Source organism: Ailuropoda melanoleuca, chromosome 4 (genome assembly GCF_002007445.2).
Source record: "Ailuropoda melanoleuca isolate Jingjing chromosome 4, ASM200744v2, whole genome shotgun sequence".
Taxonomy (NCBI): Eukaryota; Metazoa; Chordata; class Mammalia; order Carnivora; family Ursidae; genus Ailuropoda; species Ailuropoda melanoleuca.
This window is the reverse complement of record NC_048221.1, coordinates 93,892,463-93,906,543: the sequence shown is the minus strand read 5'-3', so window position 1 is coordinate 93,906,543 and position 14,081 is coordinate 93,892,463. Positions and strand designations below refer to the sequence as shown.

The following is a 14,081-nucleotide window of genomic DNA, read 5'->3' as shown; positions in this document are numbered from 1 at the left end:
TGAGGCTGAGAGAACCACACAGGGCCTGAGGAAGTCCAGAGGAATGAAAGGATCTGAATTACTTTTCAAAAGCTTCCTCTGATTGCTTTTTTGGAGAATGAAGTGCAAGGGGCCAGACTGAAGGCAACGAGAACCGTTAGAAGCTCTAGCAGAGGGTCATGGTGAGAGATGGTGGTGACTTGGCCCAAGGTGAGGAGGGTGGGGTTGGAGAGAAGTAAAGCAAAGCTGGAAGGAAGTGGGAGGAAGCAGAGCAAGAGTGGAGCAGATCAGGTTTCTTGCTGCTAACCTCAGCCATGGTATGTTGCTGGAGGAAAAAGACCGTTGGCTTGGATGAAGTAATTGACTTGTTCATTCATTCCTTTAATCAACATTTATTTATAGCATGCCTTGCACGTGGCAGGAGTTTGCCAGATTCAGGCTTTAGAGAAGGGTACCAAGTAAGGAATACAATTTAATCTCATTGGGAAGAAGGGCAAGAGGCCCTGTTTATATAGGGAAAGCCCAAATTAGGATCTATTTTTAAAGAAGTACAGTTTGGCTCTATTCAGATGTATAAGGTAACATGAAGCTGCCCTAAGTCAGAGCTAAAATTGGATCTCAGAAGCACCTAGCTGCTTGCAACCATGGTGTGACTAGAGTGATTGGACCAGAACCAGTTTTCTTTATGAGTTAGACACCCCCCCCTTGCAACTTCTCTACTTTATTTATGCAGCAGGTTCTCTTCAAGCATTTTAAGTAAACTCTACCCCCAACGTGGGGCTCAGACTCACAACCCTGAGATCAAGACTTATATGTTCTACTGACAGAGCCAGCCAGGCGCCCCTCTCTTCACACTTGTTATGCACAGTCCAGTCTCTACAGAAATAAATTCTTTTTTTTTTTTAAGATTTTATTTATTTATTTGACAGAAAAAGACAGCCAGCGAGAGAGGGAACACAAGCAGGGGGAGTGGGAGAGGAAGAAGCATGCTCCTAGTGGAGAAGCCTGATGTGGGGCTCGATCCCAGAACGCCAGGATCATGCCCTGAGCCGAAGGCAGACACTTAACGACTGTGCCACCCAGGCACTCCCAGAAATAAATTCTTAGTAAGTATGAACCTCAACTTTATTCTTCAATGTGTAGGACATGTTTGGGGTTTCTTCTGTATTTCAAAGAGCCACGTTCTTTGAGACCATCCCCTGGCAAAGGGAAAGACACCTGATTCAATGCTGAACCAGTCAGATGAGCTCTTCCCAAGAATCTATCATTGAGACTGAGAGATGTTAGCCTCTATGTGTGGCTGGAACCGAGCTGAATAAAAGTGGAGGCTCAGAAGAAGCCACATGCATGGAAAAGGAGAAAAAAATTCTGCAGTCGGGGAAAAAAAGGCACACCTTGATCAGGGACTTCTGGCCCCTAGAACTATGAAAGAATAAATTTGCTGTTGTAACCACCACAGTTGTGACAATCGGTAAGAGCCGCCACAGGAAACCAATACACTGAGCCTCTGATAAGGCAATCCGATCGTTGTTGAAAAGGACAGGCATTCAGAGCACTTTTATTGCTTATCGTCTTGCGGCAAAAAAAGGAAGGTCAACTCCTCAACCTCCCTGAGAAACCAAGGAGCAGGTTTGATATTATTTCCCAGTAGAAAATGGAACGAAAAAAAGCAACAGATTTTTTTTTTTAATTTATTTATTCGATAGAGATAGAGACAACCAGCGAGAGAGGGAACAAGCAGGGGGAGTGGGAGAGGAAGAAGCAGGCTCATAGCGGAGGAGTCCGATGTGGGGCTCGATCCCATAACGCCGGGATCACGCCCTGAGCCGAAGGCAGACGCTTAACCGCTGTGCCACCCAGGCGCCCCAAAGCAACAGATTTTTAACAAAAGAGGTAATTTGGAAAATGTACATGATTTTTATGTTCTCTGCCACTCAGATCTTTGCAAAGCTCCCTGAGAACCACAGACTCTGGTCACACTCTGGTCATTTTATCTGAGAAGAAAAACTCGTGGTAGTTTCAGAGCGTTTCAATCTCCCAGGAAAGGAACCTTCCTGAGAATCTCCCATAATAAACACTTAGTAAACACTCCATATATAGGAACTATCCATTCAGGCGTGGGTGCTGGTCTAGCCTGAAAGGAGTATACTCAGAATGGATGGTAGGGTTCCTCTGTTGTGAAATTCCCCCTGAAAGCTCTGCCCTCGGGCAGGGAGTGGAGAGCAGCATGTGTGCCGAAGTGTATAGAACTCAGCTCTGGGACTGTGCGAGTAGGTCCATCTGTGTGCACAGCCCTCCTTTTGAATTTACTGCAGAGGATGAGGAGTCTCTAGCCTGGGTGAAAGAAAGCCTACACACACACACACACACACACACACACACACACACACACACACACACACACACTGGGAGAGAGGGAGGGAAGGAGGGAGGGAGAGAGAGACAGAGAGAGCTTCTGAGGACAGAGTGTGGGATGGAACAGGAATTACACTTTTTCTAAAGTGAGGTTATCTCATCTTGTGGAAGAGGCCATGACATCCCAGGAGGCACCAGTCTTAGCAGATGTGAAGAAACGTGTTCCAGGCCCCAGCAGGGGCAGGAGTCGGGTCCTAGTGACGGCTGCTTCCCTGCTAAGGTGCAGAATGAGGGTGCAGGCAGGAGGCCAACGAGGGGCAGCAAGTGTGAAGGGTCCGCGCCGTGTGTCTCAGGGCGGAGATTAGCCAGGGAGCTTTCTGAAGCTCCATGCCAAAGGGTTCCTATTCATTAACGGAGAGATACCACTGCAAGACCTGGAGAACATTTCCAGGAGTTAAGAGGGCAAGAGACTGGTGGCATTTTCAGTGTTTCTTCCTTGGCTGAAGGTCGGGACTTTGGGGAAAGAAAGGACACCAAGAGAAGTGAATATTTGACTTGTCAGTGTTTCAAGTATGGTCAATCTGAGGGTCTCCTGTATCAGAATCTTCTTGTGAAAATGGAGACACCCGGGTCCCTCTGTACTCCTAGATCTAGTAAGTCAAAACCTCTGCATTTTGCCAAGGATTCTGGCTTTTAAAAGCTCTCCACTTATTCTTTTGGAGACCAAAGACCGGGAACCACTGACCTGGGCAGTATCAAAGAAAAGGCTTTGGGGGCGCCTGGGTGGCACAGCGGTTAAGCGTCTGCCTTCGGCTCAGGGCGTGATCCCGGAGTTGTGGGATCGAGCCCCACATCAGGCTCCTCTGCTATGAGCCTGCTTCTTCCTCTCCCACTCCCCCTGCTTGTGTTCCCTCTCTCGCTGGCTGTCTCTATCTCTGTCGAATAAATTAATAAAAATCTTTAAAAAAAAAAAAAGAAAAGGCTTTGGCTCTTTAGATCATAACCTAAAATGCCAGATGAAAGCACTCTCGAATCCGGATTTTCACAAGCACTGAGAAGACTATGTTTGGAGATTGGCTTTAAGTGGAAAAAGAGAGCACTGGGAAGAAGAGGGAGGTGAGGGAGATCATATTCATCTAAAAACTGTAAAACCAGTAGGGCGAGAAAAGAACAACGGCAGCAGTGTCAAAGGATAACTCTGGAGTCGGACTACCCGGATTCAAATACTAGCTCTCCTTACCAACTGACGGTCTCAGGCAACTTGCCTTACTTTCCTGAGCCTTCCTTTCTTATCTGTAGCATGGGAACTACAAGAGTATCTGCCTCATGGGATAAGTGCTTGTGACCGTTAATTTTATGTGTTAGCTTGACTGGGGCTGAGGGATGCTCGGATAGCTGGTAAAACATTATTTCTGGGTGTGTCTGTGGAAGCTGTTTCTGTAAGAGATTAGCATTTGAATCAGTAGACTGAGAAAAGATCATCCCCACCAATGTGAAGGGGTATCATCCAATCCATTGAGGGCCTGAATAGACTGAATAGAAGAAAGGCAAAGGAAGGGCAAATCTGCTTTCTACCTGAGCTGGGACATCCATCTTGTCCTGTCCTCAGACATGGCCCCTCCTGGTTCTCCCGCCTTTGGACTTGCTCTGGGACTTACACCATTGGCTACCCTAGTTCTCAGGCCTTTGGGCTGGGACCTTTACTACACCACCAGCTTTTCTGGGCCTCAAGCTTATAGACAACAGGTCATGGGACTCCTCAGCCACCATAATCACAGGAGCCAATGCCTCATAATAAATCTCTTTATATATTAATACATAAAAACTCTCTCTCTCTCTCTCTCTCTATATATATATATATATGAGATATTGGCTCTGTTTCCCTGGAGAATTCTAATACAGTGCTTTGCATATACTGAATGTGCCTAGTGCATAGTGACCATTCGATAAATGTTAGTTCTTATTATTATTGGAATGTGTAACTAGTATTTCATAGGATTAAAACTTGAGAAATGTGGGGTGCCTGGCTGGCTTAGTTGATAGAGCACTTGACTCTTGATGTCAGGGTTGTAAGTTCAAGCTCCATATTGGGTGTAGAGATTACTTAAAAATAAAATCTTAAAGAAAAAACTTTACAAATGAAGCCACAATATTTATGGCCTCTGACATCTATAAAAAGGTAAGCTCTCTGTCCATTTGGGCTGTTGTAACAAAATACCATAGACTGGATGGCTTATAAACAACAGAAACTTATTTCTCACAAACCTGGAGGCTGGAAGTAGAGCTCAGGGTGCCAGCATGGTCAGGGAAGGACCCTCTTTCAGGCTGCAGACTTCCCATTGTATCTTCACATGGAGGAAGAGGGCTAGGAATCTCCCTGGGGCCTCTTTTTTAGGCACTAATCCTATTCATGAGGGTTTCTCATTCATGATTTAAGTACTTCCCAAAGGCCCCTCCTACTAATCCCTAACCTTTAGGTGTTAGGATTTCAACATAGGAATTTTGGGGGACACAAACACTCGGACCATAATAGAAGCATTTGAGGTTTTTAACAGTGGAGATACTTACATAAACCCACTCTTAGTTCAAAGCAGCGTAAATACCAGAAGGCGAGAGAGAGTTCCGCAGATCAGGAACATGTCCCTCTGCCTGGAAATCCTCACCAACATTCAGGCAAGAAAGTCTCTATCTAGGTGAGGATTAGAGAGGGGAGAACATGATTAATGGAGATGATGATTCTAGTGCAAGGACAAGCTGAGGTGGTAAGAGAGACACCCACTCTCTGAACATTTGAGGAAGTTACACTAACTCAAAGATATGCATCTAGTAATGTCTTGACTTATCTTAGGGACAATTCCATCTCTCAGAAGATGAACTGAGAAATAAGGGGGCTGCTACATGGAAACTAATCCTGATCAACAAGAACGAACTGGTTGGAGAAGCAGGTGCATAAGGTATGCTTGGGGATGGATGCTAGCCGGGGCGATGCCCAGTTTTCAAGGCCCAAACCCTGTCATTTCTGCAGGGCTCTGCCTTTCCACAACACGCTCTATTAACCAGGCTGTCCCAAACCCAGGGCACCCACTGAATTTCTTGACCCTGGCAAATCCTTACCCTTACCAAGAGTTCTCTTTCTACAGAGTCAGCTGAGGAAGGTCTCGAGGTTCTTCAAATTTTTGGCTTGAGAAAAACAGAACTGAGCCAAAGGTCCCGCTAGGAACAACAGGACAAAACATGCTACAGTGTTTCCTACCCAGTCACAGTACTTTGCAGCTGCTCTTCTCTCTTGCCCAATCATTGTCCAGTGTCTGGTCTGGAAATCAGATCCTATTGACACCCCTAACATTTGAGAACACTTTACCCTCCAATGTGGTCCCCTTCAAGCCTAGGCTCTGAGGTCGATCTTTACTCATATTCAAGCCTCTTAGTGGTTTTAGAATTGGGTGCTTGTCAGAGCATCCTCAGTTTATTATATCCAACATACAGTGAGGGGGAAAAGATTTGAAAAAAAAAAAAGAGTAATATAACATGGTTGCTATAGTCTCCACCTTCGTATCTGATAACAAGGCCTATGTTGATAATCACAGTTGAATGTTTCCACTACTCATTCCATTTTCTTCTTAACCTCTGCCAGCATGAAGGCTGGCCAGATTTGCGTCCTTTCTGGTCTTGTCATTAGGAGATTGGCACAGTTTTCCTTTGACCAGGACTATTGGGCCAAAGAGTCATAAGGAGCACTGCCATGAATCTTCTAGGTTCCAAACATAGTCATTCTTGCTCCTTCTGTGCAGCAGCAACTTAATTTCCCCAATCAAGACCAATCATCCTATCAGGAACAACAAACGCTTTCCCTTCCTGTGGTTCAGTGGCAGGAGTAACTGTAACAGTAAGGTGAAAGGGCAGGCTCAGCTTCCAGTTCATTAGAATCACCCCCTTATGTCTGGTGTATGCATTCTTCTCTTGGATACTTGGACTTCCAAAAAGATTGAGGCCAAAGTCATAGAGAAATAACAATCCTGGATTTTGTTGGGAGGTAGAAATCCTTCAAGTGGTTTGGTAGGTGTAATAGTGAGGGGGAGCACTCTCACCTCTACTCCTTGGTTCCCAAACCCATACATTCCAACCACGGGTGAGATGGTTCCACATACTGGCTTCTGTTAGGGGATATATAGCAACTGTGGGACAACACTCACACTTCCCGAGATGTGGTCTCCAATTTGTGCCATAACTAGTCTTCAGGTCATTCTAACTATCAAGCCAGCTGCTTCTGGGTGATGGAACACATAGGAAAACTTGTGAAGTCTGTAGGCATGAGCCCATGGCCCACAAGTTCATTTACCAAAAAGCGAATTCTCCCTGTCAAAGTGATGATGATGAAGTCTGTCCATAAGCCCACAAATGGTGGTACTATTAGAAGCCCTGAGTTCAGGGAAAGCATATCCATACCTGAAATGTGTACATTCCCAATGAGGACAAAGCACTGTACCTTTCATGATGGGAAGGGTTGAATATAGTCCATCAGCTACCAAATGGTTAGCAGGTTCCCAAGGGGAATGTGTCATATCAGGGGCTCCTCACCCTCACATGCCCTGTGACTCCAGATGACGAATGCCTTCAAAGCTGTTTTAGAAGCTTTCTGGTTCCCTGTGCCAGTTTTAATTTTCTGTTTGTAACTCTCTTTTTCCCTAAATTCGCTCACTGGGCCATAAGAACCAAATGACTCTAGAGTCATTTGGCCACTTAAGTGCCACAGATACTTGGTCATCCAATGCCTGCCCTCTACCTACACTTTGTTCTTTGATGCCACTGGTGATAATTTGAATAACTGTGATGACACTGCCCACCATAGACCACTGTGTCCTATTCACCTCTGGCAAAAAAGTTACCCACATACTCCTTGAATATATGATCGATGCAACTCCAGAATCCATTTTTTAAAACTATTGATTTTGAAATAGTTATAGATCCACAGGAAGTTGCAAAGAATGTACAGGGAGGTCCTGTTCACCCTTCCTTACTTCCCCTGTGTTAATAATTTTTTTTAAAGATTTTATTTATTTATTCGATAGAGATAGAGACAGCCAGCGAGAGAGGGAACACAAGCAGGGGTAGTGGGAGAGGAAGAAGCAGGCTCACAGCAGAGGAGCCTGATGTGGGGCTCGATCCCAGAACACTGGGATCACGCCCTGAGCGTGAAGGCAGACGCTTAACCGCTGTGCCACCCAGGCGCCCCCCCCCCGTGTTAATATTTTAAACAACTATAGAACTATATCAAAATCAACAAATGGCACTGGTACAACCCATAAAGCTTTTAAAGTTTCACCGGTGATTTGTGCCTTCATTTACGTATGTATACACACTATGCAATTTTGTTGTGTAGCCTTGCATAACAATCACTGTGATCAAGACACTCCACCATGCTATCACAAGACTCCTTCCTGTTAACCCCTTTATAGCTACATCCATCCTCTCTCCCATTCTCAATCCCTGTCAGTAACTGATTGGTTCTCCATCTTTACAATTGTTATTTCATGAATGTTACATAAATGGAATCATGTGGCATGCACATCTTTTTATAGGCTTTTTTTCACCTACATAATTTCTTCAAGTTTCATCTAAGTTATTACAAGTTTGTTTTTTATTGCTGAATAGTATTTCATAGTATGTACCACAGTGTGTTTAACCATTCACCCACTGAAGGGTATCTGAGTAGTTCCCAGTTTGGCACTATTATAAATAAAGCTGCTATGAATATTGATGTACAATTCTTATGTAAAAATCAGTCTTCATTTCTCTGAGATATATGCCCAAGAGTGCAAGTGTCAGGTCATATGGTAAATCCATTTTTACTTTCGGAAGGATCTGTCAACCGGTTTCCCAAAATGGCTGTGCCAATTTTATGTTCCCATCAGCAACATATGAGTAACTGTTTCTCTGCACCCTTGTCAGCATTTGATATTATCACTATTTTTCATTTTAGCCATTCTGATAGTTGTGTAATGATATCTCATTGTGATTTTAATTTGCATTTCTCCAACAGCTAATGATGTTAAACATCTTTTCATGTGTTTGTGATTTGTATGTCCTCTTTGGTGAAATGTCTATGTCTTCTGCTGATTTTCTAATTGGTTTTTTAAAAAGTTTTTGAGACTTCTTTATATATTTAGGTATACAGCCTTTGTTAGATAGGTAATTTGTAAATATACTCTGCTAGTCTATAATTTGTCCTTCCATCCTGTTAACTAGGTCTTTTGCAGAACAAGTTTTCACTTTGATGAAAGGCAATTTATCCATTTTTTCCTTTTGTGGATTGTGCGTTTTGGTGTCAAGTCCAAGAACTTTTGCCACGTGCTAGATTTTTAAGATTGCTCCTTATGTTCTTTTCTATAAGTTTTATAATTTTACATTTTATGTAAGTTTTACATTTAAATCCATGATCCCTTTTGAGTTTTTAATACCTGTAAAGTTTAGCTTGAGGTTCATTTTTTCTGCTGATGGTGCTCCGGCACCATTTATTGAAAAGGTCACTCCTCTTCTATTGAATTGCCTTTGCCTCTTTGTAAATAATTAGTTGGGAATATATTTGTGTGGATCCATTTCCAGGTTTGTTCCATTCATCTGTCTCTCTCCTCCTGCTAATATCACACTTTGTTGGTTACTATACCTATATAGTAAGCCCTAACATTGGAAACAGATTCCTCTGACTTTATTCTTCTTTTTCAAAGTTGTTTTGGCTATTCTAGGGCTTTTCCTTTCCCATATAAACTTTAGAATAAGCTTGTCTATGTCTACAAAAATACTGCTGAAATTTTGACAGGATTGCATAAAACCTATAGAACTTAGTGGAGAATTAACATCTTTACGATGCTGAATTTTTCAATCTATGAACATAATAAATCTCTCCACTTATTTAGGTCTCCCTTAATTTCTTTCATCAACATTTTATAATTTTCATTACCTAAATCTTATACATGTATTGGTACATTTATAAACCTAGTATTCTTTGGAGCAATTGTAAATGGTATTGCATTTTATTTTTTTTTATTTTTTATTTTATTTTTTTAAAGGAAGCTTGCTGTGGCTTGCTATAGACTTGTTTGCCTTTTTTTTTTTTTTAATTTATTCAACAGAGAGAGAGAGACAGCCAGCGAGAGAGGGAGCACAAGCAGGGGGAGTGGGAGAGGAAGAAGCAGGCTCATAGCAGAGGAGCCTGATGTGGGGCTCGATCCCATAACGCCAGGATCATGCCCCGAGCCGAAGGCAGACGCTCAACCGCTGTGCCACCCAGGCACCCCTGGTATTGCATTTTAAAAATTTTTGGTTTTTGCTTGTTTGTTGTCAGTATATAGAAAATACAATTAACTTTTATGTTGCTCTCGTATCTTATTGAACTCATTTGTTCTAGGAGTTGTGTTATAGATTCCTTGGCGTTTTCTGTGTGGACAATCATGACATCTCCAAATAACAGTTTTATTTCTACTTTCCAATCTGTGTGCCTTCTTTTCTTCTCGGGTGCTAGAACATGCTGTACTATGTTGAACAGCAGCAGTGAGAATGGACATCCTTTCATTGTTCCCAATCTCAGAGGGAAAGGATTTGGTCTTGCAACATGAAGTAAGATGCTAGCTACAGATTTTTTTTGGTAAATCCTCTTTATGAGATTGAGGAAATTCCCCATTTTTAGTGTACTGAAAGTTCTTACCATGATTAGGTGTTGGATCAACTGATATACAGTTTTTTCCTTCTTTAGCCCGTTGATATGGTGGATTACACCAATTATTGGATTTTCCAGTATTGAACCAGCCTTGCATATCTGGAATAAATCATTCATAAAATGAGTTGGGAAGTATTCTCTTTTATTTTCTGGAAGAGATCGTGTTTTGTTACAAATTCATTTTGGGATTATTCAGGTTCTCTACCTCATCTTGGCTTAGTTTTAATGGTTTATGATTTTCAAGAAATTTGTGTATTTTTCAAAGTTGTCCAATTTGAGCACTGTTGGTAGTAGTCCTTTAATAGCTGCAGGATCTGTTGTGGTATTGTTTCATTCCTGATATGAGTAGTTTGTATCTTCTTTTTGTTAATCTTGCTAGAGGTTTATCAATGTTTTTGAGGGACTAATTATCATCTTCCCCTCATTTTCCTCTTTTCAATTTCATTGATTTCTGCTCTTTATCATTTCCTTCTGATTGCTTTGGGCTTATTTTGCTTTGTTTCTTGAGCTATGAACTTATTTCAGTATCTTTTTTATAATGTAAGCACTTAGTGCTATAAATTTTCCTCAGTACTTTATTAGCTGTATCTCATATATTTTAATGTTTTCATTTTCATTCATTTCTATATATAGTTTGAGACTACTTTTACTCATGGATTATTTCTAAGTGTGCTATTTACTTTCCAAGTCTTCGGTGATTTTCCTATTGTCACTGTTGATTTCCAGCTCGATTCCATTATGATCAGAAAATATTCTGTATGGGGAGCCTGGGTGGCACAGCGGTTAAGCGTCTGCCTTCGGCTCAGGGCGTGATCCCGGCATTCTGGGATCAAGCCCCACATCAGGTTCCTCCACTGTGAGCCTGCTTCTTCCTCTCCCACTCCCCCTGCTTGTGTTCCCTCTCTCGCTGGCTGTCTCTATCTCTGTCGAATAAATAAATAAAATCTTTAAAAATAAAATAAAATAAAATATTCTGTATGGGGCGCCTGGGTGGCGCAGTCGTTGAGCGTCTGCCTTCGGCTCAGGGCGTGATCCCAGTGTTCTGGGATCGAGCCCCACATCAGGCTCCTCCACTAGGAGCCTGCTTCTTCCTCTCCCACTCCCCCTGCTTGTGTTCTCTCTCTCGCTGGTTGTCTCCGTCAAATAAATAAATAAATAATCTTAAAAAAAATATCCTGTATGACTGTAATTCTTTTAAATGTGTCAATATTTGTTTTATAGCCCAGATTATGGTCTATATTCATGTATGGTCCATGTGCACTTGAAAAGAATGTCTATTCTGCTATTGCTCAATGTTCTATAAATGTCAGTCTGATCCTAGATTTGATTATGTTGTTCAGTTCTTCTATATCCTTGCTGATTTTCTCTAGTAGCTCTATCAATGCATTGGTGAGAGTGGGGAGCTGAAATCCCCAACTATAACTGGATTTGTCTATTTCTCCTTTTAGCTCTATCAGTTTTTGCTTCATGTATTTTGAAGCTTTGTGGTTGGATGCACACACATTTAAGATTGCTTTCTTCTTGGTGGATTGACCCTTTTATCATCATGTATTGTCCCTTATTGTCTCTAGTAATACACTTTGTTTTGAAGTCCAATTTATTGGATATTAATATAGTCAGTCTTTTTTTCTTTTTTTAAATTAGTGTTAGCCCAGTTTCAAAGGTCAGTTTCCTAGAGCCACTCATACGACCAATTATTCTAACAGCCTGGGTCCCAATAAGAAATAGATAGCACATTGATAGGTAAATTGAGGAATACTTAATTTTAATAAAGGGACTAGTTATAAAAGTGTGAGCAGGCTATAGGAAAACCACAACCAGTAGTTCAGCACACAAGGACAAGAAACAGTAATTAGTTATTGGAACCCAGAAGGAGAGTCCTATACAGAACGCAAACTGATCTTTGGTTGAGGATCAAAGCCAGAATGAGGTGATTCTGCAAGGAACCAGGAGAAATACCTTGACTCACTTCCTCCGTTCCATCTCCTGCTCTGGGTCAATTGTTCAAATCCAGTGAGAAGTGAGGAGGATGGAGTTCACATGGATTAGCCTCCTGGGACAGAGAGCAGGATGGAAAAGAGTGGAGAATGAATCTGGTGGGGCAAACAAAATATCTGACAGTATCTAACCAGAAGGACCCTGAGCTGGTAGTTTTTCTCTTGGATTACCTCTCGGTTTTTAAGACCTGAATTTTAGGGAGAGAACTGTAATAACTAAAATTATCTAAAACTGGAAATGGCCACAGAAGAAACCCCCAAGACCTGGAACTACTCCTTCAGTGGACAGCCGGTGGGGGGGAATGTCATGGAGAATCTTCAAGCATTTAAGGACTGGCCTTGGTAACCTCTGAAGTTCTCCCCAGCACCAAGGTTCTACTGCTGGGAAACCTACAACAAAACAGACTACGAAGTATGGAAACTCTAGTCAGTGTGGAGGTCCTAAGGAATCAGGTGGAAGTGCAGAAGCAGCAGATTAGCGCTATCCTGGGGCACGACACAGATATTCTGTGTGAGGATGTCCGGAGCGTGGTTGGGAAGATAAGCAAGCACAGAAGCCTATTGAACATTGGCCACAAATGAATAAGAAAAGCAGCAACATCACATTATACAAAAACTGGAAATTAAACTGTTCTGTTCCATCAGCACTGAAGTGGATGGCAGCACCTGTAAATGTGACTTTACCAAACAGGGGATTTCATCCCAAAAACTTCTGCAAATTTTCTGACAATGGAATAAAGTTCAAACTCCCTAACTCAACATCCAAAGCTGTAGGAGTTCAAGAAACACCCTGATGAAACGGACTTAAAAACATTAAGGAAGGGGCCCTTGGTGACTCAATCAGTTAAGCATTTGCCTTTGGCTCAGGTCATGGTTCTGGGGTCCTGGGATCATGTCCCACATCGGCTCCCTGCTTGGCAAGGAGTCTGCTTCTCCCTCTGCCCCCGCCACCTAACCCCCCACCCACCCATGCTCTCTCTCACGTAAATTAATAAAATCTTAAAAAAAAAAAAAACACCCCAACATTAAGGAAAAGGCTTTTCCCTGAGTTAACAGGGCTGTGGCCGGCGAACAGCTAGGACCCGATGAGGAAAGGAGGCGAGACTTTTCTGAGGCTTTGCCCGTGACCCCTTACCGAGGGCACTCCGGACACAGTTCTGGGAGTGGCTGCGGTTTGCAGGAACCCCAGATGTGGGGTGGCATCGCTCTCAACCAGTTTCAAGCGAGCGAAGAGTGAAGCGGACCCTGTGGAAAATGCACCTGTTGCCCCAGCGTTCACCAACAAACCCCCGCAGTCTGGAGCTCTCAGGTGTGGCCAGGAGAGAGTGGGCTTGGGGGACAGCGTGGCCCCCCCATGAGTTCTGGCACAGGCTGCGAGTTGTAAGGACTCAGCCTCATGTAGAAGCCCTTCTTGAGCATTGCAATGGCTAGGTTGTGGTTTCAGCATCCCCTTGGGAATGGGCTATTAAAAAGCACCTTTACAGCACCAAAAATGTGCCGGCGGAGCGATGCTTAGAGGCAGGAATCAACATCACGGTCTACCAATCCACTCCTTGGGAGGCAGCCTCACACTCCAGGACTTCAGAGTACCATGACAGAAGGGGGCTGAGTGCTGCAGAAGCCTCCAACAATCTATGAATGAAACAGGAGCACTGTTCCCAGAGTGTGAATATAAAGCCCTGAGCTGTTGCTCTGTGCTTCAGAAGAAAGCTTCTGGAAGAACAGCCAGCTTGGAAGTTTTGTACAATCATGTAACAGTGAAATGTTACTACTAGTGAAGGTCATCCCCTCCTCCCGTGTGTGTATGTTGGCGGGGCAGTGGCTTAATCAAGGGCTAGATTCTTCCCCTCTCTTGAACAGGAGGGAAGTATCTGAGAAAAGCTGTTGCTTTTGAAGGACAAATTAAATGTTTATAAGAATAAACACATATATGAAGACTTTCTGGTTACATGAAATCTTTGCCTTTGAGCTCTCTGTAGCAAGAGTACACATAGGAGGGGCGCCTGGGGGGCTCAGTAGTTGAGTGTCTGCCTTCA

General features: G+C 43.0%; 1 pseudogene; it reads left to right on the top strand.

Annotated features, from left to right (window-relative positions):
• The first annotated feature begins 12,459 nt into the window (after window positions 1-12,459).
• LOC100465729 lies at window positions 12,460-13,687 on the top strand (annotated as a pseudogene).
• Window positions 13,688-14,081: the final 394 nt, after the last annotated feature.